Below are 22,779 nucleotides of genomic sequence, written 5' to 3'. Positions count from 1 at the left end.
TCGCATAGAGTCGGACACGACTGAAGAGACTTAGCAGCAGCAGCAGCAGCAGATCATCTCTTTCATGCAAATACACACGCATTCTTTTTAATCCCCTTCCTCTTATTAAAGTACATCACTTGGGGGTTTTCAAACTCAAATACCTACAGGGTCTAACCAGAAAATACCCTCATTAAGTGAAGACCTGGTGGGTAAGCACCAGACTACTGTTACCCTGTGGGAGGTTAATGCTACAAGGCCAGGCTGCTAGGGCTTCCCATTGCCAGAAATCTGGGTATCTTTTAATGACATTTCAACATCCTGGCAGGTAATTCTTTTAAAGTCTGAAATGCTATGTGGATACTGTACTGTGTACCTGAAATTTGTTAAGAGGATATATCTTCAGTGTTCTCATCACATATACAAAAAAGGGTGAACTATGCAAGATAATGAGAATGTTAATTATCTTGATTGTGGTGATTATATTTGTATAATGTACACTATACAAAAACATCAAGCCATACACCTTAAATGTATACAATTTTTCTTTGTCAATTATGTCTCAACTCCGGGAGTTGGTGATGGACAGGGCGGCCTGGCGTGCTGCATTTCATGGGGTTGCAAAGAGTCGGACATGACAGAGCGACTGAACTGAACTGAAAGATGGAAAAATGAAATTTTAAAAATAGAAAAAAAATTGCTACATTGGATAGTATGACACAGGCTCAACAAAACATGCCTGAGCATCAGCAACTTGCGACACTGGGATAATTCTTGTCTCCTGTTTTCCTCGTTTTTCCCTCCCTCTCCACTTGCCAAATCCTAAAGGTTACAATGATTGTTAGACCTGAGAGGATTTAGGCCAATGTTATCTCAAGAAGATAAAGTGGTGCAGGAGAAATCCTTGAATTCTTCAATGAAATCAGATACTTAAAGAACTTGAGTGGGCTTCCCTGGTGGCTCAATGGTAAAGAATCTGCCTGCCAATGCAGGAGACGTGGGTTCAATCCCTGGTCCAGGAAGATTCCACATGCCACAGAGCAACTAAGCCCGTGCAACTATTGAGCCTATGCTCTGCAACAAGAGAAGCCACTCCAATGAGAAGCCCATGCACCGCAGTGAAGTCTAGCCCCAACTTGTTGAAACTAGAGAAAAGCCCGTTCATCAGTGAAGACCCAGCACAGCCAAAAATAATAAATAAGGAACTTGTGCCATCAGCCTCCGTCCCTCAAGAGAGCCCAGAAGAAGCGTTTACAGATTCTTCCCAATGCATAGCCATAGGTCTCCTCCTCTTCTAAATTAACTGGCTTCCCTCAAGCACCAGGATTCTAGATAAATTAAAAATGAGCTCTTATTCAATGAAATTGTTTTTCTGTTTTGTTTAATTACTAGTATTGTGGCAGTATTGTTTTTTACCATTTCCAATGCAAATGCAGTGTTTCTGCTTCACTGTGGATTAAGCTGGGTTTTATGCACTAGCCCAGGAAGCCAACCATCACTTAAAAACTACTCCTATGGGAAAATATGTGCCAGTTCCAAAGATCCAACTTTTACACATCAGCTCTGGGAAGTACAGTCTGTTAATACGCTGAGGGCTGCCTGGAAAAATGTTGTGTTTTGAGGGGTACATTTTGCTTTTCACACTATTCTTACTCGAATCACAGACTGTGAGGGTGAGAAGATCCTTAGAAATCACTTAGTCCACCCCCACATCTCACAGATGAGAAAAATGTTTACATGTGAGAGAACAGTAAGACAGAGTGACATGCCCCAATTTACACAGCTAGACACTGACCTGGGTCCCCAGGCTCCCAGTGCAGACACTACAGCCTTTTCAGATGATGGGAAATACCATGGCCAGGAGGCAGCCAAGCAAGAAAGGAAATGAAACAATAGTGGCCCGCGTTTATTGAATACTTGGTACATGCCAGACACCATGATAGATGCTTGAGAGCACTTATCTTCCAAAATATTATTTGCAATACACAGACGGGACTTCAGAGGTTAAGCTGACAGTGTGTAAGTGTCCAAGTTGATTGTCACAGTTAATAAGTAACCAGGAATTCAAGAAGCTATGCTCTTAATCAAGGTGCTCCTCCAAGTTGCTCAGTTTAATCCACTGCTCCACCCTATCCTAGCCATCTGGTGTATTTGTGTTGTTGTTTAGTCTCTCAGTCATGTCCGGCTCTTTGCAACTCTATGGACTGTAGCCTGCTAGGCTCCTCTGTCCATGGGATTTTCCAGGCAAAAACTGGAGTGCTGGAGTGCATTGCCATCTCCTTCTCCAGGGGATCTCCCCAAGCCAGTGATCGAACCTGCATCTCTTCAGTCTCCTGCATTGGCAGATGGACTCTTTACCACTGTGCTGCCTGGGAAGCCCCATCTTGTATATTTAAGGCTTCACAACCCCAGAACTGTATCCTCCTATCCATTTGTAAGAAAGGCGTAGGATTTCTCTGTTGAGAAGTACTATTAGGATCTTTTATTTCAGGTAATAGACAGTCTAGATGTCCAAAAAAGTCTCCCAATAAAAAGCACCAAAAATATGATAATGAAAAATAAATTAATTTCATAAATCCATAGCTGAACTAAGGGAAAAGAAAAATCCCCAAAGGTCAAAAATCATCAGAAAGCCCTATCTCAAGAGGTAAGTGCTGATTAAAATTCGGGCTGGGGTGGGGGTTGGGGGTTCAGATAATCCCTGTTGACCTGGAGCTTGGGTTTTAATGGATCAACATGAAAGGGAGTAGCCCAAGGGACAAAATGTGGGCTCAAGAAGGGTGGGAGGCAGATGAGAGATGCCATCACAAAGCCAGCATACCTTTGAAGTGAAGTGAAAGTTGCTCAGTTGTGTCTAACTCTTTATGACCCCATGGACTAGGCAGCCCATGGAATTCTCCAGGCCAGAATACTGGAGTGGGTAGCCTTTCCCTTCTCCAGGGGATCTTCCCAACCCAGGGATTGAACCCAGGTCTCCTGCATTGTGGGCAGATTCTTTACCAGCTGAGCCACAAGGGAAGCCCAAGAATACTGGAGTGGGTAGCCTATCCCTTCTCCAGCAGATCTTCCTGACCCAGGAATTGAACCGGGTCTCCTGCATTGCAGCCAGATCCTTTACCAACTGAGCTATGAAGGAAGCACACCTTTTCATTCTAAATAAAACTACCCCACACCTGACAATGGTCAGGATACCTGCCTGTCTCTGCTCTGGGTAGTCTCTCCTTCTTGTTGTTGTTCAGTTGCTCAGTCTTGTCTGACTCTTTGTAACTCCATGGACTGCAGCACACCAGGCTTCCCTGTCCTTCACCATCTCCCAGAATTTGCTCAAACTCATGTCCATTGAGTCGATGATGCCATCCAATCATCTCATCCTCTGTCATCCCCTTCTCTTCCTGCCTTCAATCTTTCCCAGCATCAGGGTCTTTTCCAATGAGTTGGCTCTTTGCATCAAGTGGCCAAAGAATTGGAGCTTCAGCTTCAGCATCAATCCTTCCAATGAATATACAGAGTTGATTTCCTTTAGGATTGACTGGTTTGATCTCCTTGCAGTCCAAGGGACTCTCAAGAGTCTTCTCCAGACCACAATTCGAAAGCATCAGTTCTTCAGTGCTCAGCCTTATTTATGGTCCAGTTCTCACATCCATATATGACTACTGGAAAAACGATAGCTTTGACTATATGGACTTTTGTTGGCAAAGTGATGTGTCTGCTTTTTAACATGCTGTCTGAGTTTGTCATAGATTTTCTTCCAAGGAGCAAGTATCTTTTAATTTCATAACAGCAGTCACTGTCCACCGTGATTTTGGAGCCCAAGAAAATAAAGTCTGCCACTGTTTCCCCTTGTAACTCCTGATCCAAAAATGGTCCTGATGTGGATTTAGGGTGAAACTTACAGCAGCTAGGAAGCATCACAGCAAAAACAATATTTTAAAGTGGTTTTGCTGGAAAAAAGCAATCACACAGACTATCTCTAGAGAAACACCATTCAAGCTTAGACATCAAAGAATTCCTGAAATAAGCACCAAAGAAATGATCTGCACTCTTAAGTTCATTGCAGTATTATTTACAGTAGCCAAGATATAAATACAACCTTAGTCTCTACTGACAGATGAATGGATAAAGACACAGTGTGTGTATATATACATATACATGTATATATGCACAATGGAATATTCAGTTCAGTTCAGTTCAGTCACTCAGTCGTGTCCGACTCTTTGCGACCCCATGAATCGCAGCACGCCAGGCCTCCCTGTCCATCACCAACTCCCGGAGTTCACTCAGACTCATGTCCATCGAGTCAGTGATGCCATCCAGCCATCTCATCCTCTGTCGTCCCCTTCTCCTCCTGCCCCCCATCCCTCCCAGCATCAGAGTCTTTTCCAATGAGTCAACTCTTCGCATCAGGTGGCCAAAGTACTGGAGTTTCAGCTTTAGCATCATTCCTTCCAAAGAAATCCCAGGGCTGATCTCCTTTAGAATGGACTGGTTGGATCTCCTTGCAGTCCAAGAGACTCTCAAGAGTCTTCTCCAACACCACAGTTCAAAAGCATCAATTCTTCGGCACTCAGCCTTCTTCACGGTCCAACTCTCACATCCATACATGACCACAGGAAAAACCATAGCCTTAAATATTACTCAGCCTTAAAAAATAAGGTGATCTGCCATTTTTCAATAATATAGATGAACGTGGAGGGTTTTATCCCAAGCAAAATAGACAGAGAAAGACAAATATTGTATGGTATCACTTACATGTGAGATAAAAAAGAAGTGGGTAAAACTTCACCTTCCAATGCAGGAGGTACAAGTTTGATCCCTGCTCTGGGAACCTCATAGCTCAGTCAGTTGGTAAAGTTGCACCGCCTGTGATGCAAGAGACCCTGGTTTTATTCCTGGGTAGGGAATATCCACTGGAGAAGGGATAAGCTACCCACTCCAGTATTCTTGCACTTCTCTTGTGGCTCAGCTGCTAAAAAATCCGCCTGCAATGTGGGAGACGTGGGTTCAATCCCTGGAACGGGAAGATCCCCTGGAGAAGGCAAAGGCTACCCATTCCAGTATTCTGGCCTGGAGAATTCCATGGGCTAAGTCCATGGGGTGTCAAAGACTCGGACATGACTGAGTGACTTTCACTTTCCCTGGGAACTAAGATCACATATGCTTTGGGGCCAAAAAACCAAAACATAAAGTGGAGGCAATGTTTTAACAAATTCAATAAAGACTTTAAAAATGGTCCACATCAAAAAATCTTAAAAAAAAAAAAAAAAAGATGGAACTCATAGAGGCAAGTAGAAATGGTGGTTGCCAGGGGCAGGGAAGTCAGGAGTTGGGGAAAGGATGAAAGTTTTAAGTAACAAGATGAATAAGTTCTGAGGAGCTAATGTACAGCTTGGTGATTATAATTAATCATACTGAAAAAAAAATTAATAATACTGTGTTATGTGCTGGGTAAAAGAGTTGATCTTAAGCATTCTCACAAAAAAAAAAAAAAAAAAAGGTAACTGTGAGATGGTGGATGTGTTAATTCACTTGACTATGGGACTCATTTCACAGTGTATACATACATCAGATCATCACATGTGAAAATGAAGTTGCTCAGTCGTGTCCGACTCTTTGCGACCTCATGGACTGTAGCCTACCAGTCTCCTCTGTCCATGGGGTTTTCCAGGCAAGAGTTCTGGAGTGGTTTGCCCTTTCCTTCTCCAGGAGATCTTCCCATCCCAGGGACTGAACCCAGGTCTACCACATTATAGGCAGATGCTTTACCATCTGAGCCACCAGGGAATATCCCATACATCAGATCATCACATTGTACACTTTAAATATATTAAAATTTTACTTGTGAATTACACCTCAATAAAGCTTGGAGAAATAAATTATCTCAGAATCAAAAATTACAGAATACAGGGAACTCCCTGGTGGTCCAATGGTCAAGAATACACCTTCTAAAGCAAGGGGGTGGGAACTAAGACCCCACGTGCCACAGGGCAACTAAGCCTGCAAACCATAACCACTGAGCCCGCACGCATTGGAGCCTGCATGCCACAGCTAGAGAGAAGTCTGAAAGCCACAGCCAAGATCCCCTATGTCACAACTAAGACTCGACGCAGCCAAATAAATAAATGGACTTTTTTTTTAAATTATAGGATACAGCAGAAACCAAGGAGTACCTACAGAGAAAAGCCAAAGGGTGAGAAGTGAACTGGGTTTCAAGGTGCTGATGCCAATCCAGGTGATGAGAACAACAGTCACAACTTACAGTCGAAAGATACTTACCATGAGGTATGCTCTGTGCTACAAGGACATCCCTGTGTAACCCATTGCTACATATTCAACCAATCAACCAACGACTGGCTTCAAAATAAGCCTAAAATAGCAAAATTGGAAAGTGCATTACCGACCACCTACTCTCATGTTTTTCAAACTGCAAGTCTTGCGATTTTTGTCCAGTTAGATAGATAAATGATAGGTAGGTAGAAACATAGACAGATAGTAGAGAAAGGTGCACACATATATATACACAAATGCATATATGTGTGTGCGTGTGTATACGTTTATATAAGTCAAGGTTCTCAAGAAACAGAGAGATAGGAACTATATAGAAATAGATGGACAGACAGAGATAAAGAGAGATGACAGATAAATAGGTAACAGATAAATAAATCTTTATCCTCATATACACACACAATATGAATACATATAATGGGTCTCAATTTAAAGCATATTTTTTTTTTACCACAGATCAAAGTTATAAAACAAAAAGGCTAGGAGGGAATTCCCCGGAGGTCCAGGGGTTAGGACTCAGCTCTTCCAGTGCAGGAGGCGCAGGTTCAGTCCCAGCTCAGGGAACAAAGATCCCACAAGCCACGCTGCATGGCCGAACAAAAACAAGGAAACAGCAAAAGAGCCAGGAAACAATGATACAGTCCTAAGCCACCATTTACTTTCATGGGAAACTGAAGTCCAGAGAGGGAACAACCACAGAGGCCAGCCTGGCTAGAGCAGAGTCCACACAAGGGCTCAGACTTCCTGTTGCTCCCAGTGGCAGCAAGGCAGCACTGGGCGCCCTCACCATGCATAGCCCTGGGCTGGGAGGCTTGCTCGTGCAGCCCTTGGAACAGGAAGCACAGAGCAAGTCTGGCTCTGCCCAAAACAAGGTATTAGGCGGTCATACTTCTGACCATTGGCTGATGCCTCCTCCCTCCCCACCCATTTTGCAAAACTGCCTGTGGCCCTTCTGCTACCTCTCCCACCATCAACACCTGGTCTCAGGAAAAGAGTTCGTATCTTCCCTCACACAAAGCTCTAAGTCACTCCCATGCTAACTTCTTCCGATTATTCGCTCTTGTCCTAAAGGATTGAAAGTTTAAGCCAAAGACAAGAATTTCTCATCCTGGAGTTTTTCCTTCTCTACTGGCATCAGCAAGCCAGGAGAGAAGCATTGAGGGCTCCAGTGGGGGAGGGGAAAACACACTTGACCCCTTTGGTACCTGATGACCTACTGTGTGAGAGAAGGGCAGGCCTAAGAGCAAACTCCAGGAGACGGTGATGGACAGGGAAGCCTGGCTTGCTGCAGTCCATGGGGTCGCAAAGAGTCCGACATGACTAAGTGACTGAACAAGAGATGACCCAGGGGTCAGCATTATTCCTCTCCCCATGATCTCCTCCAGTTGCTCTTCTCTCTGATATGCAGCCCTCTATCCTTCAACTTGCAAGGTTGATAAAGAAATTCACAGATAAGATTACAGAGTTATGAATCTGCTTTTCCAACAGCAAATTTTATCATTCTTGATAAAGTCTGTCCCTTCAAAGCCATAACACTGGGGATGAATTGCTTATTTCAACAATTCATTTCAGGATCTTTGTTTTGGGACTATTAATAATTACCAATTATGCAATGCCTGTTATAGATCAAAAACCACAGCAGGCACTTTACACACTGTAACTTATTAAATCCTGGAAAAGAAGTATTGTCCCCTTTTAAACAAGACAAAGCTAGTTTTATTCTGTTTCAAACCTCATCGGTGGCCACAAAAACTCTAATCCCCAAGTTTAGTCACCACATTTGGTCTAAATGACTTTAAAGAAAGTGAAGTCGCTCAGTCGTATCTGACTCTTAGCAACCCCATGGACTGTAGCCTACCAGGATCCTCCGTCCATGGGATTTTCCAGGCAAGAGTACTGGAGTAGCTCGCCATTTCCTTCTCCAGGGGATCTTTCTGACCCAGGGATTGAACCCAGGTCTCCCGCATTGCAGGCAGACGCTTTACCATCTGAGCCACCAGGGAAGTTCAAAAATGACTTTAGGCTGTTTCCAGAAATCCAGTCTACCCTTGAAACACAAAGAGTGACCCCCACAGAGAACAGTGAGTCACAGGCTCAGTAGGAACATGTTGTGTCGTGGCAACATCTTTGCAAGAAGGTCACAGCCCACAGGACTACTCTCATGTCTGAACTAGTGTGTGTGTGTGTGTTTAATTAGTCAAGGTACTTTTATTTTCTATTGGGATGTAGCTGACGAACAACGTTGTGATAGATTCAGGTGGACAGCAAAGGGTCTCAGCGATTCATATACATGTATGCATTCTCCCCTAAACTCCCCTCCCACCCAGGCTGCCGCACAACAGTGAGCAGAGTTCCGTGTGCTGTACAGTAGGACCTTGTTTGTTATCCATTTTGAATACAGCAGTGTGTACCTGTCGATCCAGAACTCCATAACTATTCCTTCCCCCCAAATCCCAAACTCCCTAACTATCCCTTCCCCCCATTCTTCTTCTGGCAACCAAAAGTTTGTTCTGTAAGTCTGTGAATCTGCTTCTGTTTTGTAAATAAGTTCATTTGTACCATTTCTTTTTAGAGTCCACATATAAGTTATATCAAGAGATATATATATCTTGAGATATATATATCAAGATATATATATATATATATCAGAGAAGGAGATATTTCTCCTTCTCTGACTTACTTCATTCGGTATGATACTCTCTACGTCCATCCATGTTGTTGCAAATGGCATTATTTTATTCTTTTTAATGACTGAGTAATATTCCATTGTATATATGCACCACATCTTCTATATCCATTCCTCTACTGATAGACATTTAGGTTAGCCCAGGTATTACTTTAGAGATATAGGTCCACAACATAGTAAATCAACTATACTTCAATAAAATACAATTAAAATTAAAAATAAAGATGCAAACTATGCTCTAAGAAAAACCTGCCTAAATGTCTGACCCGGCACTTTGAGAGGCGAGGGAGCAAGAAGAAGGGGTCTCAGGAGTTTCTGGTCCTGACAGATGAGGGGGCGTGGCCACACGTCACCTGGTGCCCTCTGTCCAGTCCCACCCCTTCCTTCTCACCCCACGAGCTGCATTTCTGCTGGCTGCAAACAGCTAGCGACAGAGAGGATGGCTGGTTCTCGAGTGTATGGTTTGGCTGGCCTGAAAGTCCCTCCCGCCCCTTCCCCTACTAATATAAGACCTACCTGGGGGTTCTGAGAAGTTGGCCTTATTTTTCTCCCCCTTCGGCTCCCCTTCCCTCTGACCTGGATGACTGAAGTTTCTCAGCTTTATGTGGGTGCTTTGCAGGTTCACTGTCAAGCTCCCCTTCTGAGCAACTCTTCTTCCCCTACCTTCTTTAAAACAGACATTTCTCCAGATAAGACAGACAGATGTCCTATAAACATGGGAAAAGATACTCAACATCATTAATTTTTAAAGAAATGCAAACCAAAACTACAATCACCTCACACCAGTCAGAATGGCCATCATGATAAAATCTACAAACAATAAATGCTGGAGAGGATGTGGAGAAAAGGGAACCCTCCTACACTGTTGGCGGGAATGTAAACCAATACAGCGGTTAGGGAGAACAGTATGGAAATACCTTAAAAAAAAAAACTTGGAATAAATCTGCCATAGGATCCAGAAATCCCAGTATTGGGCATATGCCTAAGAAAACCACAGTTCTAAAAGACACATGTACCCCAATGTTCATTACACCACTATTTACACTAGCAAGGACACGGAAGCAACCTAGACATCCATCTACAGATGAATGGATAAGGAAGATGTGGTACACATATACAGTGGAATAATGCTCAGCCATATACAAGAACAAATTTGAATCAGGTCTAGTGAGGTGGATGAACCTAGAGCCTGTTGTACAGACTGAAGTAAGTCAGAAAGAGAAAAACAAATATCGTATATTACCATATATATATATATATGTGTGTGTGGAATCTAGAAGAATGGTATTGAGGAAACTATTGTTAGGGAAGGAATGGAGACACAGATGTAGAGAATGGACTTGCGGACACAGTGGGGGGAGGAGAGAGTGGGCCAAATGCAGACTACAGCACCAACATATGCACAATGCCGTGTGTAAAATAGATAGCTGGTGAGCAGTTGCTATATGCCACAGGGAGTCAAGCCTGGTGTTCTGTGATGATCTAGAGGGGTGGGATAGGGAGAGGGGAGGGAGGCTCAAGAAGGAGGAGAGATACACACATATAATTATGGCTGATTTGCATTGTTGTATGGCAGAAACCAACACAACATTATAAAGCAATTTTCCTCCAATTAAAAAATAAATTTTTCTTTTAAAAAAAGCTTTAAAAAAAGAAATCCTGGAGTTGCCACCCATCAAAGTGACCCTTGGCACAAACACTAGGTCCTTTCCTGAGTCCACTTTCGCTCCTATCCTCAAACTTCCAACACCACCCCCTCCCACCTCCCCCCTCAACTGTGATTCTTATTCCTCTGAGAAAAGGGAAGTGACCAGGAGAGGGTTTCGGGGGCTCCCACCACTGGATTTGCTGTTCTGCTTCTCCTCCTAAGACCGTGTCCTACCCATCAGCAACATTGCAGTAACCAATGGACCACCCGCTTCTCAAAACGCTGGCTTCCCAAGGCTTCCAGGACAGCCAGTCTCTCTCCTGGTGCTTCTCTCAGCTCCCTAGCTGCCCTCTCTCTGTTGTCTTTGCTTATCTGTCCTCATAGCCTTTCTGATTGCAGCGCCCCAGAGATCAATCCTTCTCCTTCTTGTCTTTTTTTATAAACACCCACATTCTAGGTGATCTCGTTATCTCATGGCTTTAAAATGCCATCTAAATGCTGCTAACATAAATTTCTATCTCCAGCCCAAACTCCTCCCTAAGTTTCCGGCTCATTTTTGCATCTGCCCACCCAGCATCTTCACTTGAAAGTCCCATCTTCACCTTAACCTACCCCTGATTTTCCCTCCAGACCCACACAAGCTACAACCTTGTCCATCTCCAGAAACCGCAATCCCATCCTCCCAGCAGCTCAGGCCTCAACACCTTGGAGCCCACCTGGACACGTCTCTCTCATCACTCATCCAATCAGGATATCTCACTGGATCTACTTTTAAAGAGTATCCAAAATCCAGTTATTTCTCACCATTCACTATCACCTTCCTACCATCGCCTTGGTCGACACCAGCATCACCTTATCGGGGTTACTTACTGCTCAAGCTTACTGCTCTGCTTGCCCGAGTCAATTCTCAACACAGCAGTGGGGTGATCTCTTTGAAATTTGTCAGATGACTGATTTCTCCGCTCAGAATCCTGCCTTGACACTTAGGATAAAATACAATATCTTCACCAGCATGGAATCACCAGCCCCCTCAAGACCTGGTGCAACCCCCCACCCCTGCCAACCTCTTACCTTCCTTTCCTGCTTCTTTCTTCCTGGTCACTCTGCTCCAGCCCTGCGGGCCTCTGCTGTTCCACCTCTACGCCTGTTGCTCTGTCTGTCACGAACCTTCTTCCCTGTCCTCTTAGCGTGCTAGATTTTCCTCCTTAGCACTGTCACCACCTGGCAGAACAGCTGTCAGTCTCCCCCTCCTCCACACAGTAGAGCTTCAGCGCTTTCTCCACTTCTGCTCACGGTGTGGTATCCAATACAGTTCTCCTACCCGTGCCTCTGGGAAACTCTCTGGGCCGGCAGCTTCCTCTCCATCCTAGAAGCCACAGCATCTAATACCCGTCCCAGCCCCGCCCAACTCACCCACCCATTTGGCCCTTCCCATTTGTCCTTCTGCCCAGTGCTACCCAGTGGCTGGTCCAGGAGACCAGACACTCCCAGGCAACTTCCGGAACCACTGGGCTTTGCACTCAATAGGATCTCAGTAAACTTTGACTGCTTGCAAGGAGATTTCTGTGATGATAATTTTGGATCCCGGGGGCTGGGGGTAGGGAAATGGTTGAGGGTCCTTTATAAAACACTTCCACCTCAACCCTGGGGCACCTACTGGCCCCAGAGCTGACTTATCAAAGGCCCATTTAGACCTCAAAAACACCACCTGTTCCTGAAAGCTAAGAGAATCCCTTGTTCCTCCATCCAGAAGGAGAAGCAGGGATCACCTCACAGCCTTCCCACCCACTCTTAATGCATTATTTCCCCACTTGTGGGTCAAGTTCCACTGCTGACCCTTGGACAGGCATTCAAGGGCATTGACCACATGATGGTCAATCATGTGGTTCTCCTTTTTTGATTCTCTTTCAAAGACCCTGTAACGGGAAGAATTGTGTCTCCCAGAAAGACACATTGATGTCCTAACCCTCAGGACCTCAGAGTGTGGCCTGATTTGGAAGTGGGGTTATTGCTGATGTAGTTAGTTAAGACAAGATCATACCGGGATTTCTCTGTGGTCCAGTGATTAAGTCTCCGCCTTGCAATGTCAGGCATGCACATTAGATCCCACTTGCCAGAGAGCAACTAAGTCCACGAGCCACAAGGAGAAAGTCCGTGCACCACAATGAAAGATCCCATGTGCCACAACTAACACCCGAGGCAGCCAAATAAACAAATAAAAAGATGAGATCATCCTGAAGTAGGATGGACCCTGATCCAGCACGGCTGTTGTCCTTATAAGATGCGCATGGGAGACAGAGATACTGGGAGGAGACCACAGGACAACAAAGGCAGAGATGGGAGCGATGCAGTCACAGACCAAAGAACAGTAGGGCTGGCCAGCCAGACACCAGTAGCTCTAAGAGGCAAGGAAAGATTCTCCCCTAAAATTTCAGAAGAGAACACAGCCCTGCTGACATCTTGATTTTGAACTTCTGGTCTCCGGAACTGTCAGATGACAAATTTCTGTTGCTTTAAGACATCCACTTTGTGGCAACCCTAGGAAAGTAACACAGATCCTGATTACCTCGAGAAGGTCTCATCTGGGGCTAGCAGGGTTGTAATGCCTCTCCAACACTTGGCTAATTTTCCTCTTTACAAAGAAAAAACAGGCCTCAGGCTAAGGGCTTTTGGCAGGAAAGGCAGCTAACTAAATTTTAATAACCTTGTTTTGATCTCATTATATTTATTTTGATGATTACCATCTATTTCTGGCAAGTGATAACTGGTTTTCCTTGCACAATAGTAAAACAAAGCTTCATTTTTAAATAAATAAAGTTGAAAAGGAGTTCATTTAAAGAAAAATAGTATGACATATTAATAAAAGTGGACTAAAATCATGGCAAAAATAGCAAAGGTAGTGATGGGGGATGAAGACAGTCTCAAAGAAAGCCAGGCCCAGCTCACCACTATAGAGCTGCCTGTGGTGTCATGAATCATAAGTTCAAAATGAATAAAATGAAAATGACAACACATACAATTAGAATATGACATAGCAAAATGGTCATCATGTTGTTCTTGCTTTTCTATACCTTTTCTCCATCACACTCCATCCCACCTGCCTCCTTGGTCTTCCTTCATTTGGGGACAGGGCCTACATACAGCCAGCCCCGCTCTAGTCACCAAAGAAAACTGATCTGATAAACTTCATCCCACTGAGCTTGGGGGCTTCCCTGGTGGCTCAGTGGTAAAGAATGTGTCTACCAATTTATGAGGTTTGGCTTCGATCCCTGGGTCAGGAAGATCCCCTGGAGGAGAAAATGGCAACTCACTCCAGTATTCTTGCTGGGAAAACCCCAAAAACAGAAAAGCCTGGTGGGCTACAGTCTGTGGGGTTGCAAAGACATGACTGAGCACACACACATACACTGAGCTTGGAGTCAAAGGATGTGGGTGACAAGTGATCTGGGGTAAATCCCTCAGCCTTCCCAGACTTCAGCTTCCTCTCTACAAGAAAAAAGTGTTGAAAGAAAGTGTTAGTCATTCAGTCGTGTTGACTCTTTGCAACCCCATGGACTGTAGCCCACCAGGCTCCTCTGTCCATGGGATTCTCCAAGCAAGAATACTGGAGTGGGTTGCCATGCCCTTCGGCAGGTGATCTTCCCGACCCAGGGATAGACCCTGGGTCTCCCACACTGAAGGCAGATTCTTTACCATCTGAGCCATCAGGAAAGCCCCCTCTACAAGGGAAGATAAAACTATCTTCAGGCTCTGAATTCTGTGCTTCTGGGATATTAGTGATTTAATGCATTTCTTTTGTGCTACTAAGTCACTTCAGTCGTGTCCAACTCTGTGCGACCCCATAGACAGCAGCCCACCATGCTCCCCGTCCCTGGGATTCTCCAGGCAAGAACACTGGAGTGGGTTGCCATTTCCTTCTCCAGTGCATGAAAGTAAAAAGTGAAAGTGAAGTCGCTCAGTCGTGTCCGACTCTTAGCGACTCCATGGACTGCAGCCTTCCAGGCTCCTCTGTCCATGGGATTTTCCAGGCAAGAGTACTGGAGTGGGGTGCCATCATTTCCTTTGTAGGGACCCCTATTTTACTTTATATTCACAAGAGTAATTCCCCAGTAGAGGAATTCCAGGTTTGGGGGGCACATGGAGGAGTAGGATGGAGCACTTCTAAAGTCCTTTGTCTCTACAGGAGGCTGGCATCACCCCCAAATGATGGGCCTACCATCATCTCAGGCCCCTCCTCTTCCTCTATGGGGCACGCCCCTCCCCACAGGCCCTTTGCCTTCCACTCTATTAGGAATCAAGAAGCCAAATGTCCAGTAGGTTTGAATGCCACATTTTTTTTTTCCTAAATGAACGCAAGGCTCATCTGAAGCTTTTTTTCTAAACATGGATTTATTTATTTGGCTGTGCCGGGTCTTAGTTGCGGCACGTGGGAGCTTCACTGTGGCCTGCAGGATCTTTGAGTCCTAGGCACAGAGGTACTTTGTTGCAGCACGTGGGATCTTAGTTCCCGACCAGGGATTGAATCTGCACCCTCTGCACTGGGAGCACAGAGTCCTAACCACTGGACCACCAGGGAAGTCCCTGAATACTACACCTTTAATTTTTAAAAATAGGTATTCAGTTGCATGCGTGTTTGTACAAAGACACACACACAGTTGGGGGCAGGAAAGGGCCAGGGAGAAAAATCAGCTTTGACAACCTAATAAATGTCAATTTCTGAAAGGGGCTGGGTTAGAAGATGAATCTTCACAACTTTAATTGGAGACATGATGGTCGCACTTTGCAGGGGCAGCCCCGCCTCTCTGCCAGATCCCGCCACAGATAGCAAGGCCCTTGCCTCACTCTAATTGACAAGAGGCCTCTGTCTGCTCAGATTTGTTTCTGGGATGTCAGGGATATTATAAAGGGGTGGGGGATGCTCAATGCCCCTCTGAGAGGAGAGAGAAGCAACAGAATATGGGACAGAGCAGCCCTGGGACCATGCCCATGCTGTGCTCCTGAAATGAGATCCAGTAGAAACAAAGGAGCCCTCCTGCTGGTGATGTTTATCCCCACCTGGTGGCTAAGCGGTAAAGAATCCGCCTGTCAACACAGGAGACACAAGAGACACGGCAGGTTCGATCCCAATCCCTCGGAAGGAAATGGAAACCCACTCCAGCATTCTTCCCTGAGAAATTCCACGGACAGAGGAGCCTGGTGGGCTGGAGTCCGCAAGGTCACAAAAGAGTCGGACAAGACTAAGCAGCTGAGCACAGCATAACAGAAAATCAGGGGTGCCTTAGCAGATCCAGTGGTGGTGTTCTAATCCAGGGGCAGAGGGAGGGGCGACAAAGAGGGCTGAGGTTAGGGGCAGTACTAGGGGAGTACTAGGCAGTACTAGGGAGTACTAGGCAGTACTAGGGAGAAGGCACGGAAGCCCAGGGTCTTCTCCCAAGAGACCATTTCCCATAGTAGTCGAGGGGACCAGTCCACCACCACCAGACTGGAGTCAGAGCCCAGCCCCACCACCACTGTGCCTTGGATACAGCGCTTGACCTTGTGGGGCCTCAGTCTTACCATCTGTAAAATGAAGATAATCACAGTACCCACCTCTGCTTCAAGATGTGAAAGAAGACTGGGGAGAGGATTTTTTTAATATTTATTTATTTGTTGTTAGTCACTTAGTCAAGTCCAGCTCTTTGCGACTCCATGGACTATAGCCCTCCACGCTCCTTCTCGAACCAGGAATTGAACCAGGGTCTCCTGTATTGCAGGCGGATTCTTTACCATCTGAGCCACCAGGGAAGCTTGAAAAAGTGAAAGTGTTAGTCACTCAGTCACATCCGACTATTTATTTATTTGGCAGTGCTGGGTCTTAGCTGTGGCACGTGGAATCTTAGTTCCCTGACCAAGGATCGAACTCGAGTGCCCTGAATTGGGAACACAAAGTCTTGGCCACTGGACCACCAGGGAAATCTCTGGGGAGAAGGTTTAAAGGGTTAATTCAGGGGGGCTAACTAGGTAGTGCACTCATACCTGCCCAGCACATGGGAAGAACTCAACAAGGAAGCCCTTCTCCAGCCAAGTGTGCCTCTCTCAGCCAGAGCTCTGGAGCCCACACTCCTTGGCCGACTATGGAGCCTTGGCACCACCACCCGAGTGAGCTGCAGGTTGTGTGCATTAGACAGCTCAGCTGTGACCAACAACCGCCAATCTGATCAATCTGGGTGGGAACCTCAGTCCTCATCACCAACTTCTCAACCCACCATGCCACGCCCACCAGTTGCTGTCCTCTAAAACACAAAGGAACACTTATTACCTAAAGACCCCCCACTCCAACTCCTTTTATACTGCCACCCCACTGCAGACTCCAGTCCTAGCTATGCAACTTAGGTCGTTTTTATATCAGTAAAACCCAAGTAATAGCCCAAATAACTAGCATGTACCCAGTGCTTTAAAGTTTACCAAACCACATGTAATTTCCAAACATGCATTGTTAACACACTCACATTGTTCAAAAAATTAAAAGTATATGTTTAAGAGGCAAACAACGACTCTCCCTGTTATCCATCTCCTACCCTACCAGAGGCCGGCCTCACTACCCCTCCACACACACACACAGGTGACCACTGTTCTTAGACCCTCAGAGGTCCTTCTAGAGCTTCACAATATGCCTTATACTTAATACAAAGCATTTTCCTCTTTCCTTTTTACAGTTGTATAATATTCCTCCATATGGACCAATCATAGTCTCTTTTTTTTTTTTTAATTTATTTTTATTTATTTTTGGCCATGCTGAGCAGCATGTGGGATCTTAGTTCCCTCACCAAGTATTGAACTCGTACCCTCTGCAATGGAAGAGCCGATTCTTAGCCATTGGACCACCATGGAAGTCCCCAACCATAGTCTCTTAAAGAGACATCTATGCTGTTTCAAATCTTTTCCCATTGCAAACAACACTACAACAAACACCATAAACATAGACCTGTTGTACTTACACAAGTATATTTGTAGGCTGAAATTCCCAAAAGTGGAATTGCTGGGTCAGAAGATATGTATATTTATAATGTTGATAGCTATTGCCAGACTGACCTCCGTGGAGATTACACACTTTACCTTCCCATGAGAAATATGAGAGGGCTTCCCATGGGGCACTGGTGGTAAAGAACCCGCCTGCCAATGCAGGAGATGTAAGATGTAAGGAAATGGCAACTGACTTAGCATGCATGCACGAGAAATATGAGAGTGGTTTTTCCTTACAACTTCACTATTTAGAGTATATTATCAAATTTCTGGACCCTTGCCAATCTGATAGGAAAACATTATTTACCAGAGTAATTTTAATTTACATTTCTCTTATTTTGAGTGTGATCGAACATCATTATATACATTTAAGAGCCATTTGTATTTCCTTCCCTTAGATGTATTCTGCTACCCATTTATCTCCTTTGGTCTCCACAACACCCTTATAAGCTGCAGAGGGCAAGTATTAATAAGGTCTACATTTTTTTAATGATAAAGATCAGGCTTAAAGCGTCTAAGATACTGGCGCAAAGCCACAGGCTGGTGTATGGCAAAGCCAAATTCCATCCTGCATTTTTCTCTCATCTGCCTTGCATCACCTCTATGGAACCTGAGATATGTCACAAGGAAGAGCAGGGGAACAGGAGTCCTGAGACCTGGCTATTCTCCACGGCTGTGAGTCACCGGCTCTGAGCCTTCCCGCCAGAACCTCCACTCCTGGGCGGACTTTCTGTATCTATAAAACCAAGATTTCAACTAAATCACCAAGGTCCCTTCCTGGAAATGATTATAGTGGGAAGCACTCCATGAATCTTTTATTATTATTTCTTTTTGAGTGGAGGAAATAAAACCGTTTTCAAACCTCCCAAGATGAGAACTTTCAAAGCATACCCGTTTATGTGAATCTAGTCTAATCAGACGCGCTGAGAGGTGGCAGGGGAAAGGAGATGGGGGTGTTGGGGGGCGGGGGACGGCACAGCTTCAGGCAGTGTCGGGAAGAAGGAGGGCTATTGCACTGGAGAACTGGAGATGGCCTGTGCTGAGAGCTGATGGTGAGATTTTCAGGAGTTTTACAAGCCGATTGATGTCAGAGTGATAGCTGAAAGCGGCCAGAGTGGAAATACGCACACCGTGGAAATCAGCAAATGCTACAGATGATAGTATCCCCATCTCCTGCCACCAGGGACGATTGTCTCTACCACCTCACCTCTGCTGGAGGGTCTGCAATCACAGGCAAGGAGGAGACTGGGCACTTGAATAGAGAAGACTCGTCAGCAGGGTGGAGGGTTCCGATATGGAGGCGAGCATGTGCAGTGCCTGCACGGTGCACTGCCAGGCAGCAGGTTCACACCCGCCGCCGCACCTCCAGAGCTAAGAGCGTGGACCCTGGGGCACACTGTGGGGGGATCAGATGCCTGCTTCCTCGAGCTAGCCATGTGACCCTGAGTAACAGCTCGGCCTCGGTTTCCTGGTCTGCAATAACCATGGCTTCTACCTCAAGGGCCTTTGTGCAGATGCACGAGTTCATCCATAGGAGGCGCTTAGAACTGCTTCATCAACTATGGTTACCGTTGCTTTTACTGCAGCTGCTGCGCAAACACGCTGGAGGAGCATCCTCGGAGGGAAACCTCCCGGTCTGTAGTCGTGGGGCCTTGGCAGCCCTCTCGTCCCTATATGACATTCCCTCCCCTTCTCTAGAGCCTTCTCTGTCCCTTAATCCTGTTGGGTCTGCCCATGAGGAACACAGCTGTCAGAGAATGCCAGCTCTGGGTCCCCTCCTTGCCATGCCTTCCAAGCCCACGATGCTGTCTTCAGGGTCCTGTCTTGAGGTGGAGTCCTTTCGGTTGTGAGGCAGCCTTTCCTTAGCTAATCTCACTCTGTCTCTTGGCCTGAAGCACCCTTTTCTCCTCCGAAGGATAGTGTACTGCTGCTGCATCACCTCCCCCAGGAAGCCTTCCCTGATGTCTCCTTCCTCTAGTTGGGTGCCCGGTTCTCCAGTCTGTATCTGTAGCAATCCCCCACCTTCCCATTTCCCAGCACTTCGCCTTGAGTATATGCCCATCTCCCCCACCAAATTCCTTGAGGCAGGAATATGTCATTTTATTTTCTCACCTCTTACCTGGTCTTTTGCCTAGAAAAGACTCTAGGATGGAATGACGGAGGGATACATTCTCCCCTCTCCACACAACACTATCCCAAGCTTTGACTTTCTATTGCTGAATGACCCCCATTACTCCACAGGGCTACACTGCTCCCTCCAAATCTTGGTGCAAAAAAAAAAAAAAAAAAGAGAGAGAGAGAGAAATTACCCAGATTAGGGCTGGGTAATGAGCCATGCTGGGTGAGCAAGCACCATATTCCTCACTAATCTTGGTTTGTCCAGAGCTTGCCAACTCCACAGCCTCCCTCCTCCTGCCAGCTCAGAGAATATTTCCAGCTGGTGGTCTGCCAAGGGCCTAGCTCCCCAGGGTCTCCTTCAGTGAGACCTGGGAGCTCTGTGACTCTTGAGGCACTGGGTGGAGGAGGAGGCAGGCAAGCCCAGAGGGCAAGCCTCAGGGCACTTGCACAGCCCTGAAAGCAAGATTCTTTACCATCTGAATCACCAGGGAAGACCATCATTTCTAGAGGCCTCCCTTATAAAATGCAAAGACCTCTACAAAGCAGTCGTGCATTTAGTGAAACTTTCAAGGATTATTCTAGCCGGAAAGAGATGAGAGCCAGAAGTTTGGTCTGGATAGAGGTATTAGTGTGTCTGTGTGTGTGTTTGCACTGAGAGTGGGAGATGTATTTTTCCGTTCATTCAGATATTGATCAAGCACCTGTGAAAACTCAGTGTTCTTGGTTCTGGGGATACAAAGTGAACCAGAGATTAATATATTCACCCTTGCAGAGTTTACTTTCTTTTGGGGGGAGGGGAACAATAAACAAAAGATGAATAAAATGTTTGGAATGTCAGATGCCGGTCTGTGCTATGGGGAAGAAAAAAAGTAGAGGAAGAGGAGGATCAAGGTTGGAGGGAGTGCAAGCCTCCTTGTGGAGGGCTTGCTATGAGGGAAGGACTAGCCTCTTGGCCTCTGCAGGTGCTAGGATAGAAGGATACTCTTGCAAATGAGCACATAGGTGAAAGTCAGGCCCTCAAATCACACAGCCTATACCACACCCTCTCTGAAGCCCAGTTCAACTCTCTGATTACTGAGGAAGCTGTATCAGCCACCATGACCTCTCATGTCCCCCACTGAGGCTTATTTTGGCTTTGTCCTGACTGTCAGGGTGACTGAGCAGCTGAGCATGTACACACACTCCCACGGGTTACCCTTGAAGATAATAATGACTTATGATTGAATAGAAACACACAATTCCCACTCACTTCTCATGATCTTATTTAAGCTGCCCAACAACTCCATGGAGTCAATGGATATTATTAACCCTATTTTGTTGTTGTTTAATCACTCAGTCATGTCCCACTCTTGCAACCCCAGGGATTGTAACCCACCAGGCTCCTCTGTTCATGGGATTTTCCAGGCAACAGTCCTAGCATGGATTGCCATTTGCTTCTCTGGGATGCAATTTGCCTAATGTAGCACAGTTGTCAGGGGCAAGTCCAGGACCTAGTTCTCTTTCCACTCTGCCACATTGTCTCTTGAAAATCTTCAAGTCACAAAGAGATGACTTCCTTGCAGGGACTGCGGTGAGTAGCATTGGAAGGCAGCTGCCTGGCGCCACCCCACCATGCAGAAAGCTCTGGCAGGCTGCGGAGGGCTTGACTGAGTCCAACACAGACACATGGGAGCTTGCTGACCTTGGGCAAGACTCAAATCTGAACTTCAGTTTCCTCATTTGTAAACTATAAACAACACCCACTTCTTGGAGACCAACAGAGAGAATATGGAATGCCCTGGGTTCAAGGAAGCCCTGTGCCCCAGAGAGGCACCATGGTCACAACACCCCCAAACACACCCACACCCACGTGTTTGACACAATGTGGCCCAATGTGACACAGCAGCCTCCACAGCTGACTGTGACTTCCTTAAAACTGTCGTCTTCCTTCTGGGGACTTTCCTGGTGGTCCAATGATTAAGACTTTGCCTTCCAACGCGGTGGATGTGGGTTCAATCCCAGGTCAGGGAACAAAGGTCCCACATGTCCCAGGGTATAGCCAAAAATTTTAAAAACAAATAAATAATAAAATCTATAGTCTTCTTCTCATGATTCCTTTTGTGAAAAGAACTAAGTGGACCAGGCCTACAGCTGAGAGAAGCAGGAAAGACAGCCATACAGAACAGGGATGGTTTAGACTTGGAGACAGAGGTTCCTAATATCTGAATGAGGGTGAGCCCAACTTGGGACCAGGGAGAGGGAAGAGGTGGATGGACTGAGGGACAGCTCTGCAGCCAGCTTCCAAGTAAGGGGAAAGTGAAAGTGAAAGTCACTCAGCCGTGTCCAACTCTTTGCTTCCCCATGGACTATATATGCCCATGGAATTCTCCAGGCCAGAATACCGGAGTGGGTAGCCTTTGCCTTCTTCAGGGGATCTTCCTAACCCAGGAATAGAACTGGGGTCTCCTGCATTGCAGGCAGATTTTTTACCAACTGAGCTGTCAGGGAAACCCAGGTAAGGGGAAGCAGGATTTCACAGCCTGTGCAGGCATCTGCTGATGAAGGACCCTAGTCCATGGAAAGTGCCTCCCAGGTGTTGCTCACAGCTGTCTCAGGTGCTGGCTCTCTGTCTTCCGGCACTGACACCACCCCTACTGAGACCACCGTGCCTATGTCTTCCTCTTCTGCACTTTTTAAATACTGAAATGTAGTTGGTTTACAATATTACATTAGTTTTAGGTGTGCAACATAGTAATTCAATATAGATCACACTCCATTTAAAGTGATTTTAACATATTGGCTCTATTCCTGGTGCTGTACAATATATCCTTGTGACTAGTCTATTGTATACATAGCAGCTTGTAACCTTTTAATCCCCTACCCCAGTAGTGCCCCACCCCACTTCCCTCTCCCGGCTAATAACCACTCATCTGTTCTCTGTATCTGTGAGTCAGTTTCTGTTTTGTTATATTCACTCATTTGTTTCATTTTTTAGATTCCAAATATAAGTGATAACATAAAGTATTTGTCTTTCTCTGTCTGACTTATTTCACTCAGCCTAGTACGCTCCAGGTCCATCCATAAT

The 22,779-nt window shown here is 45.8% G+C and overlaps 1 protein-coding gene across 6 annotated transcripts in view; it reads right to left on the bottom strand.

Annotated features, from left to right (window-relative positions):
* GFRA2 (GDNF family receptor alpha 2) overlaps window positions 1-11,983 on the bottom strand; it is a 249,901-nt gene extending 237,918 nt beyond the window's left edge. For 4 of the 6 annotated variants that reach the window (XM_070375519.1, XM_070375520.1, XM_070375515.1 and 1 more), the window contains exon 1: window positions 11,667-11,983. The gene's annotated coding sequence lies outside the window, so the exon portion shown is untranslated. Of the gene's footprint in view, window positions 1-11,465; window positions 11,598-11,666 lie in introns of all 6 variants that reach the window. The other 2 variants (XM_070375517.1, XM_070375516.1) reach the window with 2 other exon arrangements.
* Between the last annotated feature and the right edge of the window lie 10,796 nt (window positions 11,984-22,779).

This window comes from Bos mutus, chromosome 8 (assembly GCF_027580195.1).
Source record: "Bos mutus isolate GX-2022 chromosome 8, NWIPB_WYAK_1.1, whole genome shotgun sequence".
NCBI classification, from domain to species: domain Eukaryota; kingdom Metazoa; phylum Chordata; class Mammalia; order Artiodactyla; family Bovidae; genus Bos; species Bos mutus.
This window is presented reverse-complemented; position numbering and strand designations above follow the sequence as displayed.